This window comes from Ursus maritimus, unplaced genomic scaffold (genome assembly GCF_017311325.1).
Source record: "Ursus maritimus isolate PB19 unplaced genomic scaffold, ASM1731132v1 scaffold_6, whole genome shotgun sequence".
In the NCBI taxonomy this organism is placed as follows: domain Eukaryota; kingdom Metazoa; phylum Chordata; class Mammalia; order Carnivora; family Ursidae; genus Ursus; species Ursus maritimus.
This window is the reverse complement of record NW_024426774.1, coordinates 52696437-52714835: the sequence shown is the minus strand read 5'-3', so window position 1 is coordinate 52714835 and position 18399 is coordinate 52696437. Positions and strand designations below refer to the sequence as shown.

Here is an 18399-nt window from a genome sequence, read left to right as displayed (position 1 = left end):
TAATATTTGTGGCCCTTTGATGAGTTCTGAGTGCCGGTTGCTATGTTCCCAGTCTCTCCCTACCTTTAGCTGTGCCCATCGCCTAAGTATTCTGAGTGGGGCAAGAAAAAAGTGGGTCTCTTGGGCAGTGTCCTGCCTGGTTGGGCAAGCTGGGCATTCATTCACTGTGTTCTGACTTTCCCCTGTGTGAGAAATCAGAGGCTGAAGGAGTTTCCCTTGGCACTAAACTGTGATGTTTTGGGGAAGGAGTAGTATGGATAAAGTGAAACTTTATCTTTTCCATTATCTTTTCTTCTTACCATCTTCAATGCATCTATTCTTGGATTTATTTATTTTCTTCACTCTAGTTCTTTCCCTAGACTACTGGACTTCCACAAAAGTACTCTCATCTGTAGGTGGTTGTCAAAATCAATGTTCTAGAAAACTCCTATTTCACCATCTGCTAATTTACATTTTTAAAAGTTCCCCCAATCGCTGTTATAGAGAAGAGACTATAACAGGGCAAGAGGGGGAACAACAAGACCAGTTGAGAGATTATTCTGGTGGGCCCTATGAGATACATGACAGCTCAGACAAGAGTAGAGAAGTCTCAAGGGCTTAGTTGTTTCTTAATTTCTTCCTACTCTAAGATTCTGCTTCATCTGAATACTGACTCTCTACCCCGTATCCATCTCCTGTGACAATCTTCTCACCACCCTAGGTTGACCCTGATGTGGAATGCAGGCCCATATCCTTTTAATTCTTTTACCAAGTGATCACCAATGTAAGGCGCTATGTGTAGCTGACTCTTAAGTCCATTGGTACCTCATGGGACTTATGTTCCAGCACTGGACAGTGCAGCAAAATTTTAAATGTAATATTAAATTGCTATTATGAAAAACCCTACCCATTAACCCCTACCAGCCCCAATATCCAACATGTTGCTGTGCCACTCTCTCTCCCTTGATGTCCTCATAGCTTAATGCTTCCAAATTTTGTGTCCCTCATTTCCTCTCTCAGGCTGCTCACACCTCTCTCAGGCTGCTCCACATCTTTTTACATAAGAGCAATTCAGCATCCCCTTTATTTTACATTCTCCCTCTAAATGCTGATTTGGGGCTTAACTTTTCACAGCCAAAATATCCCTATTAAGGTGTTTTGCCAAACATCAATAGCAACTATATTTTCCTAAGCAGGACACTTGGATGTTTTTACACTTCTCTGATACTGAGTTGGAAAGTTAGTAAACAAAGGGAGAGATGGGCTGGGAAAGGACTTCAGAAACCGATTCAGAGCATGTACCACCCCTTAAAGATGGACAAGGTAATGAAAGAAGCTATATGCAAAACAGTTTCAGCAATAATGTTTCCTTGCCAATATGTACTTTCAGTGTTTAGTGTTTGTTATTACCCAGGGAACACAAAAGCCCCTATGGACATGAAAGTCATAATAATTCCACCTCTCCCATCCCCTAACCTCCATACCCTTTGGCAGCCTCATACATTCTAGTCACTGTAAACTCAATTTTCCAGAAAATTTCAAGAAAACTAGTTTACTACCCTCTTCAACCATTTATATTCATTTTGGCTTATTGTATTAAGAGTCTAGGTACCTTTGAGTGTTCAGACTCTGTTAACGATGTCACAGTTCAGAAGTATAAGAATGATTGTGGAAAAATTAATTTCTGATTCATGTAGCAATAAATTGAGGCATGTTGACTCAAGCATTAGTTTTTCCAAGAACTTCTGCTGCCATATTTTATTTACAGAATGTCATTATTTTCCAAAACATTATCATTTTTTTTCTTTTTTCTTATAATATTTATTTTGTTATATTAGTCACCATACAGTACATCCCCAGTTTTTGATGCAATGTTCCATGATTCATTATTTGCGTATAACACCCAGTGCACCACGCAATATGTGCCCTCCTTAATACTCATCACTGGCTTATCCCAATCCCCCACCCCCCCTCCCCTCTGAAGCCCTCAGTTGTCATTTCTTTTTTCAGATCGTGCCTTCTGACTAGAGAGGGTAATTTGGGGAAGGTTTATACATAATGATAGCCTGAATCCCTTCATTTATAAAATTGCATAGTACTTGGCTCATTAATGGCTGTTGAAAATGCTAGTCTAGTAAAATCATGAGAAGAGCTTTTACCTGGGGAATTTAATTGCTGAAACCAAATTGGACCCGTTCCCAAACATTATCTGAGACAAACAATCAATCCTAGTGCTCGGTGTTCCTCAGGGCATATGTTGGGAAGGCACTGCCCTGACTGGACACAATTTGGTAGTACAAAGTTACCATCTCAGGGCTCAGCTTCATTCCCTGGACTTGGAGAAATCATCAACCTGTTTATTCAACTTCATTTGGGCAATGGATAAATTCCATTGAGGCCACTGACCAAATTCCAAAAGGCAATAAAATGTATATAATATAATCCTAATTTAGAGGATTTAAGCATCTGTCAATGCTCCAGTGGGGACACTGGACCTCATCATTAAGTATTTGGTAAAGTTGTGAGCTCAAAATAAAAGATTAAATGAATGCCAGGTAAACACCTCTCCACAATTACAGATCTTATAGCCATCTATGTTGTTTTGTTCTCCCACCTAGGCCCTGGTTTGAGATCTGGTGGAAGAAATACCCTGTATTGTGTAAAAGAATGCAGAAGTAAAGCTGCTGATTTACCTAAGATCTATTACTACAGTCTGAGGTAGAGCAGAGTCAGATTTCAAGGGATGAGAATAGAGTGTTGTGGCTCAGATTGGACTTCAGTTTCCTCTTGATAATTATGCATTCGTGTGTGTGTGTGTGTGTGTGTGTGTGTGTATGTGAAGAGTTCACAAATTACATCCAATAACTAGACAAATTATCAGAATCACTTGAGGAGCTTTTAAAAATACAGATGCCCACACTTACCCACCCTGAGACCCAGGAATCTGTACTTGTAAAACAGGTGTTTATCCAAGTGACTCTGATTATTAGTTCTGGTTTAGAACCACTGTCCTAATATCCATTCCTCACCCCCCTCTCACCATTTCTCTGCTGGCTCTCTTCCAGTGATTTAGTTTCTCAAAGTTTCATTTTCTTGTTTCTTTTATATTGTGATGTGCATTTGATCCATACAGACGATTTCTTGGCCTTACAAAGGTGTTCATCTTTTCATATGCAACTATTATTCTTCTAGCTTCTGAAATTTTGCAATAACCAGATAGGTGTATAGCCAGGTAAACTGATGTTCTTTAGTTCCTGGGGAAACCTCAACTGCAAACTGGTCAAGCACTGCCCAATGATCCAATGACAGGCTCACAAATCTTTATCTGAACTGATTCTTTTTTTTTTTTTTAAGATTTATGTATTTATTTGAGAGAGAGAGAGAGAGAGAGCAGGGGGAGGGTCAGAGGAAGAGGGAGAGGGAATCCTCAAGCAGACTCCCTGCTGAGTGTGGAGCCCAACACGGGGCTCAATCTCATGATCCTGAGATCATGACCTGAGCCAAAATCAGGAACTAGATGCTCGACCAACTGAGCCACCCAGGTGCCCCTATGTGAACTGATTCTGAGGCAAACACAGAGACAGAGTTTGGGGCAATGTCCTAAATACGGTCAGTGGCCCCAGCATCTTAAAACAAACCTATTTTTGATTTTGAGGTAAAGTCTGACAAAGAATTGTTTCCTTGTTTAAAGAAGGGAAGGACTTAAAATGGATTACAAACAACTTTAAAAGTACATGTTCTTACAAAACAATAGCTTCATGACCTAACTCTAAATGTTAGCTATAAATGAATCAGAAACATATGGTTGCAACTTTTCTCTACATACAAAAGAAACTAAAAATTCAGGGGAAAGGAGCTAAAGACAAACATGAAGTTGATTTTCCAAAGGCTTAACTGCTGGGCAACGGTTTAGAACATTTTCTGAAAACTCTAAGCTACCAGGTTTTATCAACTCTCTTTTTTAGCTCAACTATCAGAATCTACAGATTATCTAAGAAGAATCAGTGTCCAATGAGAGTCTCAAACAAATTCTAACCAGGAGTAGTTTTCAAACTAAAATCTAATTATTGAAAACTTGCTAAGGACAGGATGTAAAAGAGATGGAGACATACTCAAAAAAATCCAAAGCTGGGCCTCCATTAACTTTCAAACATTTTTTAATAAAAAGAAAGTACTTCAAATTGAATGATAGTTGAACAAATCAATTGTTGCTGAAGAATTTTCCCTAATTAAGTCCTGATGGCTTTATAATGCAGTAAAGAATGTATTGGGCTTTTGACAACTCCTTCCATTCCCAGTGAAAAGGGAAGACAGCCCAGAAAATCACTTAGGAAGAGCCGGACAACAGATGGTACACCAGAACTGAACAATGATCTCAATAAGTGAGGCCTCAGAGACATGATGATGCATTCTGCAGCTGGATATCATAAAACTTGGGTACCAGTGGTACACTGCTATGACCACTAAAATGATATTCTTTTAAAGCCACAAGCCAGTGGTATGGCCAGTCAAAGCCCAGTCACACACTGGACAAAATTGTGGGAAACATCTGGGGCCTGCGAGGAAGCAAAGCACCCTAGGTTTTCTACAGTATGGCTATTACCTTAAGCAAGTCAGAATCCCTCTGTCTCAATTCTCTGTGGAGTGACGGCAACACCATCTATTCTATGTATCCCATACAAGTATCCAAAATGAAAAAGAAATGCTTTTAAATGTAAATATGCTATAGTCAAATAAGCTGGTATTTTGTAAAAACGATTGGACACATTTTAGAACTTGCATTTTTTAAATAATAATCTTTTATTATGTTATGTTAGTCACCATACAATATATCCTTAGTTTTTGATGTAATATTCCATGATTCATTATTTGTGTATAACACCCAGTGCACCATGCAATGTGTGCCCTCCTTAATACCCATCACCGGCCTATCCCAATCCCCCACCCCCCTCCCCTCTGACTCTCAGTTTGTTTCCCAGAGTCCACAGTCTTGCATTTTTAACCCACTCTGCTAGATTAAAGATGCTGCAAATTCTTTGACTCTCCTCCAATTGACAAGAAGGGTCTATAGTCTTTTCTCTTGAAACCAGACAGGCTCTGTGACTGCTTGACCAATAGAATATGGTGGAAGTAATGTTTCTAGTTTCCAGGTCCAAGATGTTAAGGACAGATTCCACTTTCTGACACTTGAAATACTCTTAGAACCCAGGCTTCACACAGTGTGGAAATTCAAGCAGCCCCATAATAAGACCTAAATGGAGAGAAATGTGGCGTCCAGCCAGCAGCCTTGGTTGAGCTCCTAGCTAAATGCTAACATAACTTGATAGTCATGTGACTGAGCCATCTAGAAGAGAATCCTCCAATTTCTAACTGAGATGCCCCAACTGACGCCACTGAGCTCTGCCCAAATTGCAGACTCATAAGCGAAATAAATGGTGGTAGTTTGTGTTTCAAAACACTAAATTTTACAGTGATTAGTTATTTAACAATAGATAACCAGAATATCTACTATATTGTATAATAATAATATAATATAATATTATTTATGTATAATGATAATTATATAATTATTATGATATCATAATTATTATCAACAGGAATAATAATTTTCACTTACTAAATATTAACTATGTTCCAGGCACTATTTTATGTGCTTTACTTATATACTTTTAACAATTTTAACTATGTATTTGTTTGTTTATCTATTCATTGTCTAGCTTACCCAGTAGACTATCAGCTCCAAGAGGAAAAGGACTATGTCTCATTCACCAGAGTATAACAGGAGTCTATCACAATGCCTGGCATATTAATAGACATTTTAGATTATTCTGCTATTAGGTTGCTTTTCTTTACTAAAATTTCATCAGGTTTTCTTTTTTTTTTTTTCATCACAGAGGAATCAACAAAAACCTTGAAAAGTTCAGGGTCAAAAAAAGAGAGATTAAGAGAAGGCACGCGGGCTCAATCCAACAACTTGGATGAACAAGATAACATTTACAAAGTTTTTGGAATGCAGAGTTATTAAGGCTGTGTCTAGGTAGGAACCAACTGGTCAAATTTGCCTAAAGAGGTTGCTACCTTGTTTTTAACGACTAACCAGAATAGTCTAACCACTTAATGCACATGGATGGTATTACTGGGGAGCTTATACTTCTGGCTACCAAATTCTGTAGCACTTGAAATAGAACACACTAGTCAGATAATACTGCCTGGTTCTTCACCCTCATGCAGGTCCCAAAGAGACAGCCAAGGGATGGGTATGACTTGTACTAGACTCAAGTGCTGAAATTTGTCAGACAGGGGCTTGGCACTTGTTACCACATTGCTATTTCAGAAATTGATCAGAATGACTGGAGGCAGCACTCTTCTCAAAAGTATTGCCACCACCTGGAGTAATTTAAATACCCTGGAAGGGACCAGAGCTACACATCTGTGATACTGAGAAGAACATAATCATCTTACCAGGCAGTTTGGATGGGGTGAAAAGTATGGAACAGCAGCCAACACTGCCAAAAAGACCTGAAGTCACTGGTGCCTGGGCTAGCACAGGGGCTAAGGGTGAAGCTGATATGGAAATAGACAGTTTAAACCATGTAAATTGAATAATAAATAAACAGAACTAGACCTCAAATGGTGGATATTCAGGCTGTACTGATAATAATCATATTGCACGCAAGTCCATGTGCCTTTAGGCCTTGGGAAATCAGAAGTCTAGGAGGACAGAGGAAGAGGTGCACAGAGGCTTTTTTTGGAAGAAAGCATAATACATGTTGAAGCTGCTATCCTCTCGCTCAAGTCACTGACTGACACAGTAATGATCATGTGTTCACAAGTCCATCTGGCAGATGTAATGTGCCAAGAGTGTGCAGCACCAGTGATGTGCAGGGATCCCACCCAATCCACACCCTTCCAAAGGTCCCTAAAGGTTAACACTTGGAGCCTTGTTGCTCTAGATATCTTGCAAAAAGAAGCATTCAGATGTTAACACTGTTGGGGAACATGAAGGAGCAAAGCCAAACACACAAAGGCAGCCTGCACTAGAGGAAAGCCGTAAGACTAGACTAGAAAAATCACCATTCTGTCTATCAGGCAGGCTGAGGCAATAAACGCTCTACTGAGGACTGGGCTACAACAGGAAGAATATAGTAACTAGTTAAGGTTGGAGGCATATTTCCCTTGGTGACCTCCAGATAAATGTTGAAAAAGGCAGCTAACGATAGGCTGTTTATATAGTGTATGTCAATTTTCATTATTTTGATAAACCCACATTGTGCAGCTGGTAGATCATAAATCTCTGGTTTACACTGGGCTATTATTTAATTAGGCCAACCCTTAATGACTCATGGTATTTTGTCATTTTAATGATTCTTTATTTTTCTCACATCTAATTGGTAAATCACTGCTTATCAGAGTTTATGGTCTCCTTTTTTATTGTACCATCTTCTAGCCACTGTCCAAGGTGATGTGAACTCCAGGCTATTGACTTTCCTCAGTCCTCAATGGAGGTTGTCATGGAAAATTGAGTTTTTGACAAATCAACAGCCTATGTGCAATGCCTCTCCAGGGTGTAACTCTAAGGAATTTGGGAACTGTCTTTAGTTTTGGCCTGAAGTCACATTGCAGCTTGAGATCCTGTCGTTTACATCAAGCTCAAAAATATACATCTTAATACACTGCAGTATTTCTTGGACTTTGATGGTATCTGTGAGCATGGCGAAAAGGGTTTTCACCACCAGATTTGAAATGTTTGGCTTTAAAAAAAAAAAAATCACAGACTTCTTTTGTCTAAAACAAGTTCAGGCAGTAGGAAGAAGTGAAAATGTTCAGATTTGTTCACATGGTATTTTCCCAGAAGAGTCTCTTTTTAAAGAAGCAATTATTAAGCCATCCACATTAGACCCATGCAAATGAAAAGATCAGAGTTAATTAATCTTGTCCTGAGTAAGAGAAGTGATGAATAGCAATTAAATATTTTGTGATCCTCAAGGAATCTGCTTGCTTACTTATTCCTTATTTCTCAAGGGAGAGAGTTACTCTAATAATATGGAAAATGCTTGGTGGAGAGGGCTAAGGCTAGTGACTCATATATCCTGATTATCTTTCTTCAGCATGCCACAGGAAAAATAATGGGAGTTCCTGAAGTCATACAGACCTAGCTTCTAATTTCAGTTCTACCATTCGCTAGCTATGGATAATTTATATAAACTCCTCATGTGTAAAGCAGAGCTAATGGGGCCACCCTTCCCCACAATGATGGTAAGGCAGTCACCTGTTTCTCTGTGGGCCAGAGCTAATATGAAAAGAAGGCTCCTTTGAGAGTACAACTTGAACCCAAAGAGGTTTATTCAAGAACGGTAGAAAACAAATTATATTTCTAATATCACACTGCCTTTCACTTTATTTTATACAGTACTTAGAGACTATGTCTATATCCCAGAATGTTTTAATTTATTCAGATAAACAAAACTAGATCAAATGATAATAATACAAAAATAATGATAATAAAAACAATGGATATTATTCTGATGGAGGAGAATAGGAAGAAAATACTCTTTTGGTTAAATGACTTGAGGTCATTGGTTGGTTGCCTTTCTCACTACTCAGTTGATTTTTGAGGCACCATTAGACTTAACAACTAATGTCTCTGTCAAGGGAAACAATCAACAAGTATATTAATTAGGCACTGCTTACACTTTTACTGCAAGTCTAATGATTTGTTGATTTTAAGTTAGATGTCTGTCTTCACTAAAGTCACTAAATACTCTCAGTGAATTTGTGCTTGAAATTCCATAAGTATTTAAGAATTACACATATTTTGCTTTTTACTGTGAGACCCTTAGGCTATGAACATTTTCCTATTGCAGACCTCTAAAGCTACAAACAGAGCTCTTTAGGTATTTGTTAATAAATGACTTGCCTTCACAATTGAAAATGGAAATGAAACAAACACAGAAGTGCAAGGGATGGAACCATCAAAAACACCCTATGTGTATTAACTTCTTTTTGCTGTTGGTACATGCAATGTCTTCTGCAGCTGGCCACAAGTTAGCACAGCCAGTATTTAAGGTGTGATTGACATTAACATTCACGACTCAGTTTTCACCAGATACCAGAAGCTGTGAGACACATCCATCCCTTCCCAGGCCTCATCATCCAATGAGTACTACAATATTACCTTTATAACAACAGCACATATCTTTACCCTCTGAGACCTATGCAGAATCTCCCTTCCAAGTGATTTCTTCTAGGAGTTCTGGTGGTGGTATAATAATGATGATCACAGCTTTGTTCTGATGCCCACTGCTCTTATGATCTTTGGCTCTGTGGACCACTGATAACCCAGGACCATTGTCTGTAAAGCCAGTGATCCTCCCTTGGACTTCTGACCTCTGGACAACTTCATCCACTGTACCTGAGAGGAAAGCTCCTTTAGCTCCTTCTGATCAACTTTTTCATAAGACTTTCTCACAGCAGAATTGTCCAGATGTTATGAGGGGAAGAGGGAAGAGGGAGTGACAGGAGCTGATGAAGTACAGCTTCACTCCATACCTAGGACCCATGTTCTCTCTTCAGTTCAGTTTATGTTCATCACCTGGCCCTTGAAGCACCTGATGCTTCCTCTGGTGGAGGGAGTACATCACCGTTTTATCTTCTAAGCAGACTTCCTTCAGCAACTATTAAAACATTGGACAAGTCTATGGACCCAATTCAAATACCTTCTAACAGGTACCACATGCTAGTCAAGGGTATACCAGGACATAAATCTCTTTGCTTCATATTTCTTGAAAGTTCAGAAATTCCTAGAGGACAGTAGGTCCTAAGTCTGACAGAGTTAGAGTTCAGCCTAACAGCCTGGACCTACCTCAACATGTTTAGTTCCTGTGGGTTTATGTTACCAATTTTATATTCTAGAAGATGGAAGCAGCATAGATATGTCATACATACCTTCCAAGACCTGCCATAGTCAGGTCACACCTCACATACCTATTCCAATCATCAAGACTTTTCTTGAGCAACTCACCTCACAGCACCCCTATAACACTGGGATATTCTTTCTACTTAGAATCTTTTCCTTCTCCACCAATTCTTATATCACTCCTTTCTTTCTTTAAGGACTGATTTAAAATCCACTTTCTCCATGAAACATTCTTAATTTGTCCAGCCCACACTCATCTCTCTCTTCTCTGTCCATGTATTCGGCATCAAAATCACAGCAGCTCATTGTTCTATAACCTCACATGCATTAGTGTTGGCTTTAGTTTTCTAGCTAAATTGTAAATTCATCAAGAGGAAGTTCCATGTTCTAAATATGCATTCTTATATCAACACAGTATTTAGCATGATATACTCTGTTGGTCACAGAGGCACAAAAGGAAGTCAGAGTAAATGAAAAAATAATACATTATCTGCCTGGTTGGTTCATTTGCTGGTAGGTACTACAGGATATACAAAAATGGGATATGATGTGGTCCCTGCCCTTAAAGAGCTCCCAATCTCATTGAGAAGTCAATGAACATAACATGAAATAATTTGACTGTAGGCAAATGCTAAAATGCTTGGTACAGACAGGTGTTGCTTTGACAGCCAGGAAGGGGATAATATAAGGTTAAATGAAATTAACTGGGAAGATTTTATGGATATGATAGAGTTTGTGATTAGCCTTAAAAAGTATAAAAGTTGAAGAGGCTGATAAAATACCAGCATAGTTATATTCATACAAAAACCTGTACACGAATGTTCATAGAAGCTTTTTTCATAACAGCCAAAAGCTGGAAACAGCCCAGGTGTCCTTCAAAGAGTGAATGGTTAAATAAACTGTGTACATTCAAAGCATGGGATACTAGTCAGAAATATCAATGAAAGAACTATTGACACAAATGACAACCTGGATGAATCTCCAGGGAATCATATTGAATAAAAAGAAGCCAATCCCAGAAGATTATATACTGTATGATTCCATTTACGTAACACTTTTTAAATGGCAAAAACTTAGAAGTTGAGAACATATTAGTAGTTATCAAGGGTCAAGATTTCAGAGAGGGGACAAGAGAGAGATGGGTATGCTTATAAAAGGGAAACTCAAGAATCCTTGTGATAATGGAACAGTTCAGTATCTTGACTGCAGTGGAAGATACACAAACCTACAGAGGATATAAAATTATAGAGAACTAAATACACACACATGCACAAAAACAAATACAAATAAAATTGGGGAAATCCGAATAAGATCTGTGGATTGTATGAATGTCAGTACCTGCTTGTGATACTGAACTACAGTTTTACAAAATGTTACCGTTGAGGGAAACGAGATAAAGGGGACAAAGGATCTCTCTGTATTGTTTCTTACAAACGCATGTGAATCTACAATGACCTCAATAGAAATTTTTTTTATTTAAAAAAAAGCAGGATATCATTTCTGACGATGGGGTACAGATGATGGAATTCATTGCTTGGTACATAATCTAGGCAATGAAAACTTAGATCAGGTCCAAGATCAAATTTCAGAAGTCTTGCTTCCACAAATATTTCTTAACTTGCTAAGTTCCTTTGCCTCAATTTACAAGTCAAAAATTTATGAATAGAAAGTAGTATAATGTGATCAGGAAAAATTAAGACATTCAAACGTTCAAAGAAAATGATTTTATCAACTTACACTGATTCTGACTTGAGAAGACCATTGCCATTTCACAGAAAGGGTCACAGAGATGCTATCTTGCAACAAAAACAAGTATACCCTAGCCCTCAAATTAAAAGTTCTGTCCCCATGGCCAACCAGTTTAAGAGTTCCTAAGCAATGACATACATAAGATTCATCTCAAGATATAAAAAATACAGATTCCTGGAACCACACCTAGAGATTCACATTAAGTAGAGTTGCATAAGGTTCTAGAATTTCCATGTCTGAAAAGCAACCCAGGTGATTCTAATCTACCTGGAATCAAAAATCAGAATCAACTGGAGTACTTGTTAAAAATGCAAATTTTTTGAGACCCACTGCTTTGGTTGCACTAGTCTATTTTAATTTTAATCTAATGATTCAAGGGAATTTATAGAAGGAGGTTTGGGTACTTAAAGGTCTGGGTCATGTTCCTATATGGTTGGGGGTGGAGAGAGGGGAGGAAGCTGTCAAAGTATAAAACCTTCCTAGCCCTCCTCTTCCAATCACAACTCATCAGAGAGCATTTTGCACAGGGAGATCAAAGGCCCTTGCCGAGAAGAAGTTGAAAGACTTTGCTGTTGTAATTCTGGGGCAGAGGTGCTTGGATATAAATGATTCCTAACTGTGGGTTTGGGGGACCCTGCTACGTAGAAATGTAAACACAGATGTCAAGCCTTTCATCCCCACTATATAAACATACCAGCTGCCAGGGGAAGAAGGAGAAACCCTTTGGAATTAGCTGCATTTTTTTGCCATCTAGAGCATAAAAATTGGCTTCACGCTTGAATTTCCACCAGCAACGCAAAAGCACTGTTCACCAGAGAAAGAGTGAACAATGAACTAGACATCCACTTGCTGATTGCCTCCTTTCTTAACGAGACTTTCAGCTCTTGCCATTCTCCAACACGGGAGTGGCTGTCCTAGATGAGAACAATGAGAAGAGGTGGTAACACTCATCACAAAATTGCCAGGCTCATGGAAGAGGCTCTTAAAAAATATGTGGTCACTTTGCTTCCAGGGTTGTTTAAACCAAGAATCTGACTGAAATTTATATTCCTGATCAACCCAGATTTAAGGAAAATGGAAGAAGCAGGTCTTGCGAATTTTTGTGAGAAAAACAGAATGGCTTCCAGTAAAAGAGGGTATGATTATTCCAATACATGAATATTCAAAGGGCCACAACTGGTTTAGCCACACCCAAACAACAACAGACCTCTCCTCACATTATTAATTTTTTTTAAAAAAAAAGGAAACCATGAAAGAAACCATTTCTTAAAAAAAAAAAAAACTTAAATGTGCAAAAGAGTATAATGGGAAATGTATTTCTAAACAACACTTCAATCCATGGAGAAATGTGTCTTCAATTACATCTGGAGCTAGAGTGCCAGCTTACATATGCATACAAGTCTCGTGTTTTCTACAGAGACTCAGTTCTGAAAGACCTGAAGGACCATAGTGAAAGCATATAGTATCTTTTCATTGGACAGGGGATTTTTTTTTTTTTCTGGAAACATTATGACAGTCAAACAGATCTTCTGACATTGGATAAATTAGCTGTTATATTATTAACCATACGTAACAGTTCAAGGTGATAAAAATAAATCTGAAATTACCAAGCAGCCCACATATGTGATCTTACTGGGCAGAGGCCATTGTGGTTTAGGCACATTAGTTCTAACAAAATTTATCCCTTTACAAATGGTCCATCAGAGTATTGTAAAAGGATTATCATAGTGAGCTTTCTAAATGGTCCTGTTGCTTAGAATGGCCAGTCAACCTGGCTGTGTGTGATAGAACAGCCAATCAATTCAGGATAAACACTTCATAGGCATTAACTAGAAATTCTGTCCTGCTGAGGCTTAGTTTATAAGATATTATTTTCCATAGTCGGATTATGGACTACAACTAAATAAAAATCTGTGGAGTCAATATAGTCTACTTACAAATAGGTTAATTCAGGAAGGCTGTTCATAAATTCATTTGTCCTAAGTTCAATAGATCACAAACAATCCACTTCTCCATCTTTCTGCTTTTATAAGATGGTTCTTGATGTTGATTGCATTGCTTCTGTCTCTTCTTGCTTATTTCAAAAACTCACATATATATGTATGTCTGTAAATATACTCGTGTGTATATATGTGTGTATGTGTATATGTGTGTACTATATGGTATCTATTTGTGTGTGTGTGTGTGTGTGTGTCTGTATCCATGATAGTACTTCAAACATTAACACACACACCAGAACATTTTGAAAATTCAGACTTAAAATAGCTAGCTATGCATGACAGCCAGTGTCCCCTGTGGATGTAGACAGAGTTGAATTTCCTTTATCAGGAGCATAATGTTTGTTAAATTGAGCAAGTAATATAGCTTATATAATTCTTTTTTTGTTGGGGGGATAGGAGAATCAGGTCGTTTTTATAATAAAGGTAAGAGAAAATGGCACTGGAGGAAGACAGGAGACAGCTGGATAGGGATTTTCATACTGGGCCTACTATCCACAGGTCTCAGGAGCCCTACCATGGATCTGCCTGATTCTTACACATCAAGAAGCTGAACTTGCAAGCCATTTCCATGTTGTAGATCCAGCAGAAGGTTTCATGGCTTTCCCTTTGTTGTCCGTGACAAGACTTTTTATAATACCAACTGTCACTTAACATCCTCAGGGAGTCCATCCATGGTGTGGATTCTATTTAGGGTCCTGTATGCACCTTCCACATTCCCTTCTTATGCTATCACAGTCCTGGCAATGAACCTCAGATGTTTTGCCATGACCTTGGAATTTAAATCTTCACTCTGCTGGACCCCATGCCCTCAGGAACCAGCTCTGGCAAAGCTTAGCTTATATAATTCTTAATCCATGCTAATATGGCAAAAATATGCAACTTGATTTGGTTCCACTATACCTTTCCAGGCTGGTCTCTCACCCATTATGTACTGTATTCAAATTGTTTTTGTTTTGTTTTGTTTTAATTCCCTCAAAGCACCATGTTTTCCTCTTCAGTCATTAACTGTATACTGATCATGTATTACGTGTTAAGCAGAATGCTACGTTCAAGGGGATACAGCAGTGAATCAAGCAGACAAAAACCCTTACCTTCTTGCAGTTTAGGTTCTAGTTGGGGAAGACAGAATAAACAACTACGTATAATATATAGTATGTGAAATGGTGGTAACTACAAGAGGGAAGACGGGAGAGATGGAGGACTAGATAGGAAAGGCCATACTTGGAGCATTTGAGCAAAAGCTAAAAGGGCTGAGGAAGTGAGCCAAGTGGGCATCCGTGGAAAGAACATTCCAGGCAGAGGGAAGAGCTAGTGCAAAAACCCTGGGAAAGTGGCACTCTTGATTTATTCAACAGCACGGAGGTCAAGATGAAGGAGGGAGAGGATGGTGGAGATGTGGTCAGGAGGCAAGGGGTTGTGTGGATCATGGAAGGCTCTAAGAAAATTTAGTTTTCACTTTGAGTGATGTGGAAAATGATGTAAGGGAGGATATGGAGAGGTGGGGGTAGGGGAAAGTGGTGGTGACACAAGGAAAGATGACATGGACAGTATTGGTAGAAGTCATGAGAGTTGTCAGAGTCTGCACAAAATTTGAAAGTAGAGCCAAAAGGATTTGCTGATTGACTGAACTCAGGAACGGAGATAAAGAAGTCAAGAAAGAATCCAAAATGGGGTTTTTTTGGCGGCAGCGGGGGGGGGCGCATTTGGTTTTTTTGTTTTTATGTTCAGTTAGCCACTGTATAGTACATCGTTAGTTTTCGATGTAGTGTTCAATGATTCATTAGTTGCCTATAACACCAGTGCTCATCACAACACGTGCCCTCCTTAATACCCATCACCCAGTTATCCCATCCCCCAACCCCCCTCTCTGAAACCCTTAGTTTGTTTCCTGGAGTCCAAGGTGTTTGTTTACTTTTGCCTGAGTAACTAGAAAGGTAAAAATGTTGTTCACTAGGAGGGGCAGGCTGCTGAGGAAGCAGGACTTGGCAGGGGTGGGAGAGTGCAGGTAGCAGAAGTTCAGGTTTGGACAAGCTAAGATAAGATACTTGTTAGACAACCAGATGGACACAGCGGAAAGGCAGCTGTGTCCACATAGGAGTCCGTGGTTCAGGGGAGAGCTGCATTGGAGATATAAAACTCGGAAGTTCTCGGAATAGAAGTGAGATTTAAATCTATGAAACCAAAGCACTAAAAGAGTGAGAAGACAGAGAAGCTATTTGAAGAGTGAGCATGGCTCATGGAACTGATGACTCAAACAGTATGTGCTGCGGCAACCACTGTCCTCAATTTTACATTAGTGATTTCTTCACTTTTCTATAGGGTTTTACCATCTAAGCATATTCCTGAACCATTAATTCTTCAGATTTTATTCTTCTTAAACTTTTTCATACGGTAAGGATTCTTCTAGATTTCCTTCTTGCCCGTGCATTAGGTTCTTAAGATTCATCACGTTGATGTATACAGCTATTGTCCATTTATTTTCACTGTTACATAGTATTTTATTGTGTGAATGGATGGTTATTTATTCAACCATTTTCCCCAGGTTTTGGCTCTTAAAAACATTTCTATTATGAACATTTTTTAATGAGTTTCCTAGTGTACATGTGCAAGATTTTTCCTGAGACCATTCCTAGGAGTGAATTTCTTGATTCAAAGAGTATGGATGTATTCAACTTTACTGGCCATGGCTGAACAGTTTTTTTTTTTCTCCAAGTGGTTGTACCACTTACATTCCCACCAGTAGTGAATGTGAAATTCCTATTGCTTCAAATTCTTGATGGCTCTTCCTATTGCCAACAGTTTAAAAATATTTTGCTTCACAAGTATATGGAAGATATTTTATTGAAGTTCTGTTTTATATTCCTATTATTATTAATGATATTAAACATAGTTTTGTATGTTTACAGGCCATTCACATTTTCTGTGAAATGCCTGTTCACTTCTTTTGCTTATTTTTCTATAGAATTGTTGGCCATTTTCTAATGGATTTGTAGAAATTCTCTATTATCTACATACTACTCTTTTTTACAGTTAATGTGTTGCAAATATTTTCTGTAAGTTTGGGTCTTGTCTTTTCACTCTCTCTATGAGATTTTTACATGCATTTCTTCATTTTAATGCATCTGAATTTATCAAATTTTGTTTTAGTTAGGGCATTTTTTTGCTTTTACTTAAAAAAAAGTACCTATCAAAAAATCAAAATAACAGTTTCCTGAATTATTTATTTTTGTCATTTTCATTTCAGCCATTGATCTACCTGAAATTGATTTCTGTGTATGATGTTAGGTAGGTATCTGATTTCATTTTTCTATAGGGAAAGTGGATGTCCTAGCACTATTTACTGAATAATCCATAATTACTGTATTTATTTATAGTGCCCACAAAGTTCCACATAAGTGGATCTGTTTCTACTCTGTTCTCTTTCATTGGTCTATTTATCTATTCCTAGGTCAAAACTATAAGACATATTGTGTGTGTGTGTGTGTGTGTGTGTGTGTGTGTGTGTGTCTTAAGATTCGTCTCCCCCTACTTCACATCTTGTTCTTCTCCAAAAATGTCTTGACTATCCTTGGGCTTTTCTCTTCCACATAATATTCAAAATTACCTTATTAAATTCCACCAAAAAAAGCCACAGGGATTTCTGACATGATTGCACTGAATTTACAGTTTAAGGACAACTGATAACATTATGATACCTACACTCCATATCCAAAACCAAGATAAAACTCAATTTTTTTAGTCATTCTTTAGCATTTTAACAAACATTTATATTTTTTTCACAAACTGAAGTTATAGTTACTCTTCCCCAGTCAAAATCTGTTCAGAAACATGGTCTTCAACTGCTATTAGATATATTGCCATTTCCTGTCTCTTCTGTGACAAATTCCTTTTCACCTTCACCTTTAAGGCTCCAGCTCCCTCCTTAGTCCTCTGAGTAAAAGGGTTTGTTAGTAATGTTTCACCAATCCATTTCATTAATCCTCTGGCAAATGCTGTTTTCAGAGGATTAAAGACCAGAATGTTCTGATTAAACACTTAATTAGACATAATAAAAAATATTGCCAGTTTTAAATAATTGATTCACTCATTAGTCTAATATACTGACAGAGCTTTGAGAAAAGGAAATGGAATAAAATTTAACCCTCTGAGAAAATGGGTTGAAATTAGATTTTTACACTAAAAGTTTTCAGAGTAAATTACCAGCTTGGATGGATGAGAGTGGACTAACTAGTATTTCATTCACTGCATGGACCTCTAATGGGTAAACTTTTTGCAAATGCAACCACTCAGGACTGGCCTTTCAGTTACTTACTATTAGAAACTTTGGAGACCATGAGATACAATGGAAAAGAGGCCTGAACTCAGAGCCAGATGGTCTTGTTCAAATTACATCTGTCACTTCCCTATTGTGTCTTGGAAAAGGTTTCCAGTCTCTTTGAGCCTTTGCTTGACCTTATGTTAAGATGAAGACTAAGATTATGTCCTACACAACTTTTTCTTTCATGGTGCCTACTGAAATGTTAGACACTTACTATTATATTTACCAAATTAATAGAACAATATTAGATTAGGTGATATTTTAAGTACCTTTCAATTGTTCTTGAACAATTGTTCTCTTAAACAATGGTTCTCTCTAATATTTACCTTTTTGTGATTTTGTCCCAAATTTCTAGCAAAATTACTTTAGAGGCCTGTGCAAACCTATGATAGATAGATAAAAAATTGCAATTTAGCACTAAAAGTGCTTATATGAAA

At 38.0% G+C, this 18399-nt stretch overlaps 1 pseudogene; it reads right to left on the bottom strand.

The window, feature by feature from the left end:
• Nucleotides 1-14154: 14154 nt before the first annotated feature.
• Nucleotides 14155-14410, bottom strand: LOC103671334 (annotated as a pseudogene).
• Between the last annotated feature and the right edge of the window lie 3989 nt (nt 14411-18399).